General features: G+C 48.2%; 1 long non-coding RNA gene across 3 annotated transcripts in view; it reads right to left on the bottom strand.

The window, feature by feature from the left end:
• The window catches only part of LOC128123148 (uncharacterized), a 215041-nt gene that overhangs the window by 110847 nt on the left and 91975 nt on the right, over nucleotides 1-12219 (bottom strand). The window lies entirely within an intron of this gene.

Genomic DNA, 12219 nt, shown 5'->3' with positions numbered 1-12219 from the left:
CAGAGCTCTGGGCAATTTAGGAAGTTCTGTAGAAGAAGCCAGTCACTCCAAAGGGAGCCTCCCACCTTCAGGAGGCCAGACCTCTAGCCAGCCAGTGTCAGCCCCTCCCAACACATTTCATGCAAGTCACTTTACAGTTTGCCTACTTGCGATCTCACTGACCATAAACCAGACCCTTCAGACTCTCACTATCACTGTCTTACCAATGATGAAACAGAAACTCATAGAAGGGACATCAGTCCAAGCCTCAGCTTCATCCTAAGCATTCGGAGTGTTCCCCAACAATTCCTGCCTGTGCATCAAGCTTCCCATCACACAGGGCACAGAGGTGACTAGGACCAGGAAGAGCAAAGAGATTAGTAGCAAACTGTCTTTGCAGTCCTGGGGTGGAGCCCAGGGTCGGTCTCTTCTCTCTCTTCTCTCTCTCTCTCTCTCTCTCTCTCTCTCTCTCTCTCTCTCTCTCTCTCGGTTTTTAGAGACAGGCTTTCTCTGTGTATAGCCCTAACTGTCCTGGAACTCCCTTTGTAGAACAGGCTGGCCTTGAATTCACAGAGACCAGCCTGCCTCTGCCCCCCAAGTGCTGGGATTAAAGGTGTGCACCTCTACTGCCTGGGTATATTGCTCAATTTCTAAGCATCTATTTCATGTAGGATGCTGCCACGGGCACTGTGGAGATAACAGGCAAAACTTAAAAAGATATCGTTCAGCATTTGCAAACCTGACTCGAGGTACATACACATGTACTCACTGCACGCACAGTACACATGGTAGACCTGGCTGGTTATATAGATCCCAGATGTCAGGATGGTCAACGTGGATGAGAACCTCATATTCTGAGAGCTTACATGCTGGTGGATAGTCATAACACATGAAGCATTAGCCGTATACGAGAAACTCAGTCACGTGCTCTACCGTATTGTCTATCCATTAATGTTCATTTTTACAGACAAGAATACTGAGGTCCAGATGCTCATGCTCAGTGACGGCTGGACTCTGAAGCCTGGCATATTGACTTCAAATCCTCTGCTTACTTGCAACTCGATTGCACCCTGAGTGGAAAAGATCTAAACAACGTATGTCCATCAAAAGTGGCCGTGCAAGTCTCTTGGCCCTGAGCTGCCTATACACACACTTCTTAGTCCCTGGGGCCCTGGCGAGCAACCCCACACCGTCACCGTAATTTATAGGCCTATCATATTCAAATTTGGCTCCAGTCCTCTGTGGCCCCACTGCACTTTCCTGGTAATGATTTACTGTTTTAATTGAGACTTCACTTAGAAAGAACTTATTGCTACATGCACAGGAGGGTCTAAAAGCCCCAGAATCCAAGGCCAAGTTTGACCCAAGCCAGAGTTCTCTCCTGACTCCTTGGTGGTACAGCGATAGCCGCCGAGTGACAGAAACCTGAAAGCTCGCCCGAGAGGGAGGAGGCGTCCTCCTTGAAAGACAAATGGCCTTGTGTTTCACAGAGAAGGCACCGACACTCGGTGGCCTTTGGGTTTGTGAGTGAAGGCTGCACCCAGACAGGTCAATGCTGTCAGGAGATGGAGCCCCGAGTAGGGAGAGGTGACTCTGTCACTGCGGGGGAACGTGCCTGTGACAGCGGTTCAGCAGCTCTAATGAGCAGCCTGGCTCCCTCATGTCATCCCTGACATCTCTGTTTCCCTGGACAGCAGCACCCGTCTCTCTGCTGACCCCTCCAACACCCTTCTCCGCAGCTGGTGCCACAGAAAGGGCTGTGTGACGGTGAGACGGAGAGTCAAGGGGGGCAAAACTCTGCAGCTTCGGGGGCAGCGCTTTGCAAAACTGCGTGCACCCTGCCCAGAGGAGAAGCAAGACAGGAAGTCAGGGTCACTCCAGTAAGCCGACATTCCCCAGGGACCCATCTACAGACAGGCCACTTGGGGAACAGAAGAATGAACAAGGGCCGAGCATAGTGGCGCCCGCCTTTAACCCCAGCAATCAGGAGGCAGAGGTTGGTAGATCTCTGTAAGTTCCAGGCCAGCCTGGTGTACACAGCAAGTTCCAGGACAGCCTGGGCTACACAGTAAGGCCTTGTCTCAAAAACAACAAAAAAATGATGAACAAAACTCAGACCAGACCCACAGGGGCTCCAGCCTGGACACAGAGATGACTATTACAACAGACAGGTCCCAACAGCTGCACACAGCCTACTACAGGACAGAGAGGAGAGAGCCTCATTTCTGGCCCAGAGATAGAGGGCTGGCTTCATAGAGGAAGCAGCTTGGAGATGAGCCTTGAGCCTATGGTTGATTTTTGACAGGCAGGATAGAGAATATGGAGTACTTCAGGCTGGAGAAACCCCGGAAGGGAAAGAGTCAGCAAAGCTTGGGTGTGTGTGTGTGTGTGTGTGTGTGTGTGTGTGTGTGTGTGTGTGGACTTCAGGAAAGCCAGTTGGCTAATACGAAGACACAGGAGGTATGATGAGCAAGATAAGTTGAGACCAGTGACAGAGGTTCTAGATACCAGGGGAAGGATTTGAAGTTCATTTGGAAAGTAATAGTGACTTGGTGACGGTATTTGATTTGGGTAATAATACGGTTAAAACTGACCATGGTCAGTAGAATGAAGAGGTTATGGAGAGGCAGAGGACACTGGACTTCACTAGCCTATAAGAAAGGAGCATAAATCAGGAAGTCAAGTGTATCAGTTAGGGCTTGGGATGGTTAGATGTAACAGAGACCAAAAATAAAGTGCTTCACACCAGTAAGACTTTGTCAAGATGCCATTCTGGGGCTGTTACAGCTGCTCCAGGGATGTCACAGACTCAGGCACCTCCACTCTCTGCTCTATGGTCCTAGTGTGTGACTTCTAATCCCGAGGTCACTTCATGGACTAGAATAGCTTCTGGAATTCCTGCCTATGTCAGCTGTAAAGAGAATAGAGAATATAATTTATAAGATGGAACCACTGTACCCTAAATACGTTCAGGATTGTTGCCAAGGAGAAAAGAGAGATAGCTGCTGAAGGGCCACACTTGGTCCCTGGTGTAGAGAATCAGGAGGCAGAGGCAGGCGGATCTCTATGAGTTCAGGGCTAGCCTGGTCTACACAGTGAGTTCCAGGCCAGCTAAGGTTGCATAGTGAGACCCTATCTCAAGAAAAACTTAAACAATGAGGGGGGGGGATTCTGAGGCTACAAGCATAGGCCCAGTGAGGATAATGAGTCCACAAGCAAAAAGCAGAGAGTCCAGGGAAAGAGTAGGTGGGAGGAAATGAAGCCTGGCTCGGACACTAGAGAAAAAACACCTGCTGTGGGTTCTGCTTCACCAGATCACCTGATCTGCTATCTGATCAGTCTCCCTGGGCCAAGTCTTGGAGTTTTCCCTGGGCCACAAAAGGGAAGCAGAGATGAGAGGACAGGAAAGGGATCTGGCAGCCCAGAGCTCCTCATTGTAGGAGGAAGCAACATCACCTTTGCTCACCACAGTGGTGAAGCAGAGAATGGTATAAACTGACATTACATGTCAAGGGCGCCATGGTGCTAGGAAAACAGAAAGATAGGCTCCCAGGGACACTGAATGGGATGATAAGTAAAACATTTGCCATGCTACCTCCAGGAAGCCTCCCCTAGAGGGACCTGGCCAGGCAACCACCCAGCAGGCTGAACAAGCCCCTGGCTTTGGACACCAAAGAGGACTTCTAAGACCTCGAGTGGTGGCCCTACCCCACATGTTGTCCCTGGAAGGAAAACTGAAGACTGAGAGGAGAGACCCAAGTAACCATTTGCAATCTCCCCTCTTCCCTCCCCTCTAGAGAGGAAATTGGAATCCACAGACTCCACACTTAGCCAGTGTCCTCCTGGTACACAAATGCCTGTGGTGAAGCCAAGCAAGGCCGTGTACTCCTGTAATCCTAGCTCTTGGCATGGAGGCAGGAGTATCAGAAGTCCAGGCCATCTTCAACTACAAGGAGATTCCAAGACCAGACCTGAATACTTGAGAAGATCTTAACAAACAAAACAAAACAAAAGCCTGTAGTGAATGGTGCTTCTTCTTCACCTATTTGGATCAGTAATTTCTTTTTCTGAAGATCTCATTTTAAAACACTTCTGCTCAGCCTTGCAGTGTGTCATATAATGTCAGTCATTACATCCTCCAATGATGTCATTACATCAGCCAATGATGTCATTACGTCAGCCAATGACCAAATACCTGACAAGAAGCAACTTGAGGAGAGAGAGGCTCATGGTTTGAGGAGACACAGCCCATCCTGAAGGAGAAAGCATGGCAGCAGAACATTCCTTGGCAGCGGGAACATGTAACAGAGGCATGCTCACACGTCAGTAGAACAGGAAACAGGAAGCAGAGACAGAAAAGGAAGTAGGGTGGGGCTATAAACATCAATACTCACCCTCAGATTGTCCACTTCTTTCAGCTAGGCTCCACCTCCTAATGACATCACAGTTCTCAGGGCTGGGCAGAAGGCTCAGCAGTTCAGAGTACTTGTTGCTTTTCCAGATGGTCACAGTTCAGTTCCCAGCACCCACATCAGACAGCTTACAACTGCCTATAACTCTAGCTCCCAGGAATCTGATGCCTTCTGCTGACCTGCTGCTCTGAGGGCAACTACATACACGTTCATGTTTACACACACACATAAACATAAAATTAAAACCTTTTAAAGCAGTTCCTGTTAGGATCCTGCCCTCACTCTCCCGGATCTGGCGTCTTACGTCATCAGGGCACGCTGGCAACTATGTACCCACAGTGTGGTCACGCAATCTCCGCCTTAAAAAGCCAAACACGGACCCCCCTACTCTCTCTATTTCTTCTCTGCTCCCTCCACCAGGCCTGGCTCCTCTCCTCTCCTCTCTCTCTCTCTCCACCCCCACCCATTTTCCCTTCTAATAAAGCTCTAAAAAGACACCACTGGGTTCTGCCATGGCCTGTGACTTTTCCGCTGGCAACCAGGGCCACCAACCAGTGCCGTATTACCATCAGTTCCCTCTGCTGGGAACCAAGTATTCGAACACTTGAGCCTATGAGGGACATTTCCCATTCAGACCATTAACAGGATTTCTGAGGATGCTAAGGGTGCTTTGTGACTTGGTGGAGTGCTGTAACAGCATCATGTCTGCGGGAGAAAACACAGGAAGGGAAAGGGAGGGGAGGGGAGGGGGAGGGAGGGAAGAGGAAGGGAGGGAAAGGAAGGGAAGGGACACCAGTTAATTACCATGTCTGGCCAGCACATTATAGATGTCGGTGTGTATTACAGCAGCACACAAGTTCTAGGCAGTCAGTCCTTCAGGAGGTGTTGACTTCCTCTGCATAACCATCTCCACTCTTCTGCGTGAGGCATGAGTCGCTCTCTGACCCCTAGAAGGATGTAGAGACTGCACATGCAGGATTCTTGGTTTGCGGCCCATCTTCGTCTCTCTAAGAGGGTTCCCTCCTGTACCCCTTTCCTGGAATTTCATGCACAACTCGGGAACACAAAGGACAAAACATATGTGCATATCGAGCCCCAGGAAGAGTCTCCCTACCCTGAAACTCCAACCAGATTCAGGTGGCTTTCAGGAAATCCGACCTCGCAGGTTTATCAGGAGACGCTCCTGGGGGTTTTCCTGGTCATGATTAGGGACAAGCAATGTGAAGACAGTGTTTCCCAACTTCAGCTACCAATTCTGGGGGCTCGTGCAAAATCTGACCATTTCTACGTCCACATCAGCCCCAGACTTAAAAGGCAGCCATCCTCTACCCCACTTCTAAAAATGCAACCATACCCCTCCCCACTTCTAAAACTGCCCAGCCAGACCCCTCCACAGCCTGGTCCTTCAGCAGGCTGGCCAGACAAGGCGCCCCCCTCAGGTAGGCGCTCTCATAGCGCCCTGCCTGGAGCCGAGAGAGAGCTAACAAGGAAGAATGTGACAGCGCAGGATTACCCACTCACAGGGAGCAGTGGTGACTGTGTTTACTCCCAAACCCGGCCCTATTTAGTGGTCTGTGTGCATCATTAATCTTCTTCCACAATCCGTTCCCCATCTGCTCCCACTTTTTAATGAACTGCCACTTGTCACACGCAATAAAATCAGCACTTTGCGAGAATTTCAGCAGCATCGGATGGAAGGAGGGAGGCAGGCAGCAGAGGGAGCAGGCGATGAGAGACTGAGAGGAAAGTCAGGGTGTCTGGGCAAGGGGACAGGGATAGAGATACCCGCAGCGCAGGGTCCACAGCGGCATCTGCTCCACTCTGAACACATCACACCACCAGGAGCCTCATCACCCCAGAGCAAGGTACTAATAACCACAGTGACCCGGAGTGGCCAGTCCTGCCCTGCACAGTGCTGTGGCAGGCCAAGTTTGATCTGAGCCAGGCTGTTTTACACAATGATCTCCTGGTCATGAGTGGCACAGGCTGCCAATGGATGGTGTTTCCTAGTCTCGGCTACCAGCTCTGGGGACATATCCCACACTGGGTTTTTTTTTTTTTTTTTTTTTTTTTTTGGTTTTTCGAGACAGGGTTTCTCTGTGTAGCTTTGCGCCTTTCCTGGAACTCACTTGGTAGTCCAGGCTGGCCTCGAACTCACAGAGATCCGCCTGGCTCTGCCTCCCGAGTGCTGGGATTAAAGGCGTTACTTCCTGGTTACTGACTTGGCAGGCGACCCACTCGGAGCTGCAGTGCGTGGGGAAGCTGGGGCTTTAGCCTGCCCTTCTCAATCGTGTGTCCAAACCCAACTGTGATGAGGGCTTCATCGGGGCATCAGAAGTTGGACAGGGAGGAAGACAGGGCCCTTGCTCTACTTGGGAATCCCATCGCCGAAGGTAGAATCATAACAGGGACCATCTAGTCTAGAGAGAAAGAAGAGGCTCCTCAAGGTCACATGATGACTTTGACATTTGGCGACTGGAGACTAGGACTGACCCCCTGCCCTCCGAAGCCTCATCTTCTCCAGATCGGGGACTGAAGGTTCAGATTGCCTGAAGGTTCAGCTTGGCTAGTCCTGGAAAGTGGTGAACCAGGATAGAAATGTCTAATGGTGACCAGAAGCAGCCTTGACCTCACAGTCCCTGAAAAGGAGCCAGAACCCTAGGTTTCCAAGTACCCAGCACATCTCTGTCTTTGTTTCTCATAGTCTGAGCCAAGCCCTTCTGCCTTAGGAGATGAGTAATTGGTGAGTCTGTGTTGAGATTTAAACACCTGTACTCCCCGCCCTCATGCAGCCTGCCTTCGCCTCTCAGTGCCTCAGTTTCCCTCCAGGATTCTTGCCAGCCTATCTCCGAGAAATAGGAATCTCCAAATACTGCATACTTCTGCCCTCCCCCATCAGACTATCAGATCCACCAGGTAGGGCCTGCGTGACGCCTCTCTGCAGCAATCTTCCAGTCATTAAAATAAAGCCCAGTGGAATGACCAAGCAGATGAGTGTGTGGGCGATGAATCGAAGACTCAGAACTCTTAACTCCGCGTGTCACCTGTCTTTGGGGACTTGGAACCTCCTTCTTGGCCTCTCACCTTCTTGGCATCGCTAAAGCTGCTTATATGATTCTCTCCACATCAAGGGATGATCGGGAGGCAGGTGGAACCCAGCCCCAGTCCTTCTGAAGGTTACTTCCTCCCATGCCTTACTCACCAGTATTCCTAAGGTCCCCTCACTCAGTGTTCAGTCACTAGACAATGAAGGGAAGGATGCCTCCTGCTCCCAGCTCTTGCACTGGTCCCCGGAAGTGACCTAGCCTGGCTGACTTAACACAACCTCAGCTGACAGACTCCCTTCACTTGGGGACACTCTGGGCTCAGAAACCATAGATCCACCTCCAGATGCTGCCCACACCTGCAAAAGACAATCCCACTTAAAGCAAAGAGTCACTAGAAAGAGGGGGTAGAAAAGAAAGTCAAAGGAACCCTTCTACTTGCAAAAAGGTGGGTGAACTGTCAGGTAGTAGCAGTTCCCTCCCCAAACCCAAGCCTGATGCTGCTATGAAGCAAGAGGAGGAAACAAAGTCAAGAATGTCAAAGAGAGGACACAGGATGGGTCTCTGCTAACCTCGTCATTGGCTTAGGCAGCAGAAAGCAGCTCAAGCCCCAGACGGACAACTTCGGCAGAGTTCCATCCAAGTGAGTGGGAGTCCAGACAGGGAGAATCAACAGACCTGTCAGAATGTCTGTGTCCCAGCAACCCAACACATACACACCCGAGGAAGACTAAGAGAAGAACTTAAGGCAGCTTCCCTGAAGGTTGGAAGGGGGTCATGGTGGTTCATGGCTGATGGCTAGAAGATATCACTGTTCTACACAGTGAGGTGAACTTAATCACCCTCCCACCCTCTACACCCTCCGGTCACCTTGAGGGACTGTCTATTGTTCTACAGACCCCATGACCAAGGCGACATATAGAAGGAAGAATTGGGGGCGGGGGCTTACAGTTTCAGAGAATGAGTTCATGACCATCATGACACAGATCAAGACAGAGGCATGGTGCTGAATCAGTAGCTGATCCACAAATTGTAGGCAGAGAGAGAGAGAGAGAGAGAGAGAGAGAGAGAGAGAGAGAGAGAAAAGAGACTGGGCCTGGCATCAGCTTTTGAAATCTCAAACCCACTCCCAGTGTCTTAGTTAGGGTTTTATTGCTGTGAAAACACACCAGAACCACAGCAGTTCTTATGAAAGAAAACACTTAATTGGGAATGGCTCACAGTTCAGAGATTTAGTCCATTATCGTCATGGCAGGAAGCAAGGCAGCATGCAGGCAGACACGGTGCAGGAGAGGTAGCTGAGAGTTCTACATCTGGATCTACAGGCAGCAGGAAGTGACAGTGCCACCCTGGACAGCTTCTGAGACTTCAAAGCCCACCCCCTAGTGACACACCTCCAACAAAGCCACACCTACTCCAACAAAGCCACACCTACTCCAACAAAGCCACACCTACTCCAACAAGGCCACAGTCCTAATAGTGCCACTCCCTATGGGGCCTATGGGGACCATTCTCATTTAAACCACCACAGGAACAGAGGCTGAGTCTTGAATATATCTGGTCCCTCATAGTCTCCATGACAGCAAAGGTGGCTGATCCCTCCTGGCAGTGAGCATTCACAGGGAAACATGAGGAAATAGCTGAGGAGCGCCACCCTTGTTGGAAAAAAAGAAGAAGAAATTGCAACAGATTAAACATTAACTGGAGAACTAGGCAGAACAAGAATTTAAAATAACTTCATGGGCCAGCAAGATGGCTCAGAGAAGAAAAGTGTTTGCTGCCTTTCTGGTGACCTAAATTTGGTCCCTGGAACTCATGTAGTGGAAGGAGAGAACCAACTCCTGAATGCTGTCTTCTGACCCTGACCTGTACACGCTATGACATGGCCACACACACACACACACACACACACACTCTCACACACTCTCTCACACACACACGCACCATAAATAAAGAAATGAGGGAAGATGTTGGGGTCTGAAGTGGGAAGACACAGTTATAACCAAAAGGTGGTTGGGAATCCAGTATGGGGAAGATGAGTGTTGAAACAGAGTCAGAAGGTGCATGGACCAGCAGACCAGAACAGACACAGCTAAAGAACTTGGAGGTGAAGTAGTTCAGGCCGATGCTAAGCCATTTACAGTTATCAACTACCAGCTGTGAGATGGCTCCAGGGTGAAGGTGCCTGCCACCAAGCCTGATGACCTGAGTTCAATCCCCCAGGCACAGAAGTGACTCCTACTGGTTATCCTCCAACCGCCACATGTGGGCCATGGTATACACACACACACACACACACACACACACACACACACACACACACACACACACATTCTCTCTCTCTCTCTCTCTCTCTCTCATAATGCAATAAAGTATTATTTCAGTGTTTAGAAAACACCCTGTAAACCTTTAGCTCTATCCTATTCTTAAATATCCGGCCCAGTTTCAGCATAGTATCAGAGAGGTGAGACTGCAAAATATTCTCTTTGAGCATAACATGATTTTTCTTTACGTATTTATTTGTGTGTGTGTGTGTGTGTGTGTGTGTGTGTGTGTGTGCCTGCGCATGCGCGAGTGCATGTGTGATGCTGGGGAGAGACCCCAAGACCTTGTACAACCTCAGCATGTACCTTACCAATGAGCGATACCCAGCTTAGAATATTCTCTTTGAAAAATCCGCAGTGTATACTGGTAAGAAAATAAATAAAATAAGAAATGTGCTGCAAAATAAGAGAGTAAACAAGAAAAAAGTGAGAGTCAAAAACAAACATGTATCCACAACCACCTGTAACTAAGATTTTTAAGCAATTCTAACTTGATGGAACAAGGTGGGACTATCATGAAGGTGAGAAAGAGGTCCATGTCTTTTCCATGGCAAGAGAGAGGTTTAAGAAGTTAATAGGAAAAATGCATACAATTAGAGGTCTTAATAGGCCAATCACCAGAAAAATTCTAACTAGAACGAATTCCTTTTGACTAGTCAGCATGTGCCATGTTATGCTACAGTAACGAGCTGCCCCGCCCCAGTGGCTTGCAACAACAGTGGTTTATTTCTCATTCAGATGTTGGCTGTAAGCCAAATAAGGCAGACGTGTTTCCCTTGTAACTTTTTATTCCACCGCTGGGCCGGAGAAGCAGGCCTACTTCAACCCCACAGCAGAGAGAAAAGGGCCCTGGGACCACAGGATGAGCATTAAAGCTATCCTTACATCAGAGACAGGTCTTTTCAACTCATATCCCTCAAGCCATGCCTGATATCAAGTGAGGCCAGAAAATATCCTCACAGGCTTGTACTGCAAACCTCATGGAAACAGGGTAAGATGTGTGACCCTCTCATGTGAAGAATGGAACATCTTCCAGAACCAAGAAAATAAAACTTGCTTTAATCAATTAACATCAGAAAGGGAGGGAGTGCAAAAAGTTATATTGCATAAAATAAGATCTCATCAAGGAGCATTAAAATGAATCCAAGTTATAATAAAGAAAAGGAAAATGAGTGTGGGAGTGCACACATATCATCTCAGTACTCAGGATGCTGAAGTGGGAAGATAATGGGTGTGAAGCTATCCTGGGCTACATAATGAGACAGACAGACACACACACACACACACACATATGTCTCATTAAGTATATATGTGTATATACACATATATATATATATATATAGAGAGAGAGAGAGAGAGAAACACATACATACTAAATATTCTTAAAAAGAAATACCAAGCAATATGTTTTCTAGAAATGACATATTTAAATATAAAAAAATCTAGAATTCAAGCTTAGCAAGATGGTTTAGAACTGACTGTCTCTCTCTCTCTCTCTCTCTCTCTCTCTCTCTCTCTCTCTCTCTCTGTCTCTGTCTCTCTCTCTTAAATGCAACTATAAACCCTAGAAATGATGCCAGAGGCCACCTGAAGACAACTCTGAACTGTGTTAAGAAAACAAAGCATTTTGTGACCTAGGACTAGAGGAGTAGGTAACAGAACATCTTATACCCCAACCCAACAGAACAACAGACAAGAGCAACCCCCAGCCTCGCAGCAGAAGAGGATCTGGCTCATTCCTCTCCCAGACCAAAGAGACATCTAGAAAACACAGCACCACAGTGGGAATGGCAGCCATCCACCAACAGCATGTCACTTGGGAAAACAGCCACCTACCCTCATCTGCCTGAGACTCCCTTCCTTCCCCAAGAGACACCTGGCAATTCAGCCTTTACCCCTTGGTAAACATAAGCAGAAGCCACCAGACCCTGGCAGCATCAGATAAACCACATGGATCAGCCAACATCAGAAAGGCTCTGAAATCAACTGTCTTTGAAGATACTGTCCAGACTCCTGCGCACTGAACACAGAGTGTCACTAAAACACAAAGCTCAGCTAAGACCTGAGTCTCCTAACATGATCCATAAAATGTCCAAGATGCAATTTAAAAACCACCTATAATACCCCAAATCAAGAAAAATCAGAATGCAAATGAGGAAAGGCAATCAACAACACCCACTGAGATGAATCAGACATGGGAATTATCTGCGGATCATTTTTTTTAAAAGCTATCCTAAAAATGCTTCAATGATAGGTTACAAGCTATCTTGAAACAAATGGAAAAAATAGTCCTAATAAAGACTGAAGCTGTACAGATGTACACATATACACACACATACAACTTTTAAATAGATTCTATGATGGACATTAGAGAACCTGAAAACACAATAAGTGAGTTTTTTTAATAGCTGTGGCGATAACAAAAGATGACATCAGTGGATGCGAAGACAGATAAACAGA

This window comes from Peromyscus californicus, unplaced genomic scaffold (assembly GCF_007827085.1).
Source record: "Peromyscus californicus insignis strain IS unplaced genomic scaffold, ASM782708v3 Scaffold_11__1_contigs__length_118956290, whole genome shotgun sequence".
Classification (NCBI taxonomy): domain Eukaryota; kingdom Metazoa; phylum Chordata; class Mammalia; order Rodentia; family Cricetidae; genus Peromyscus; species Peromyscus californicus.
The sequence above is the reverse complement of the archived record's forward strand: the minus strand, read 5'-3'. Positions and strand labels throughout refer to the sequence as shown.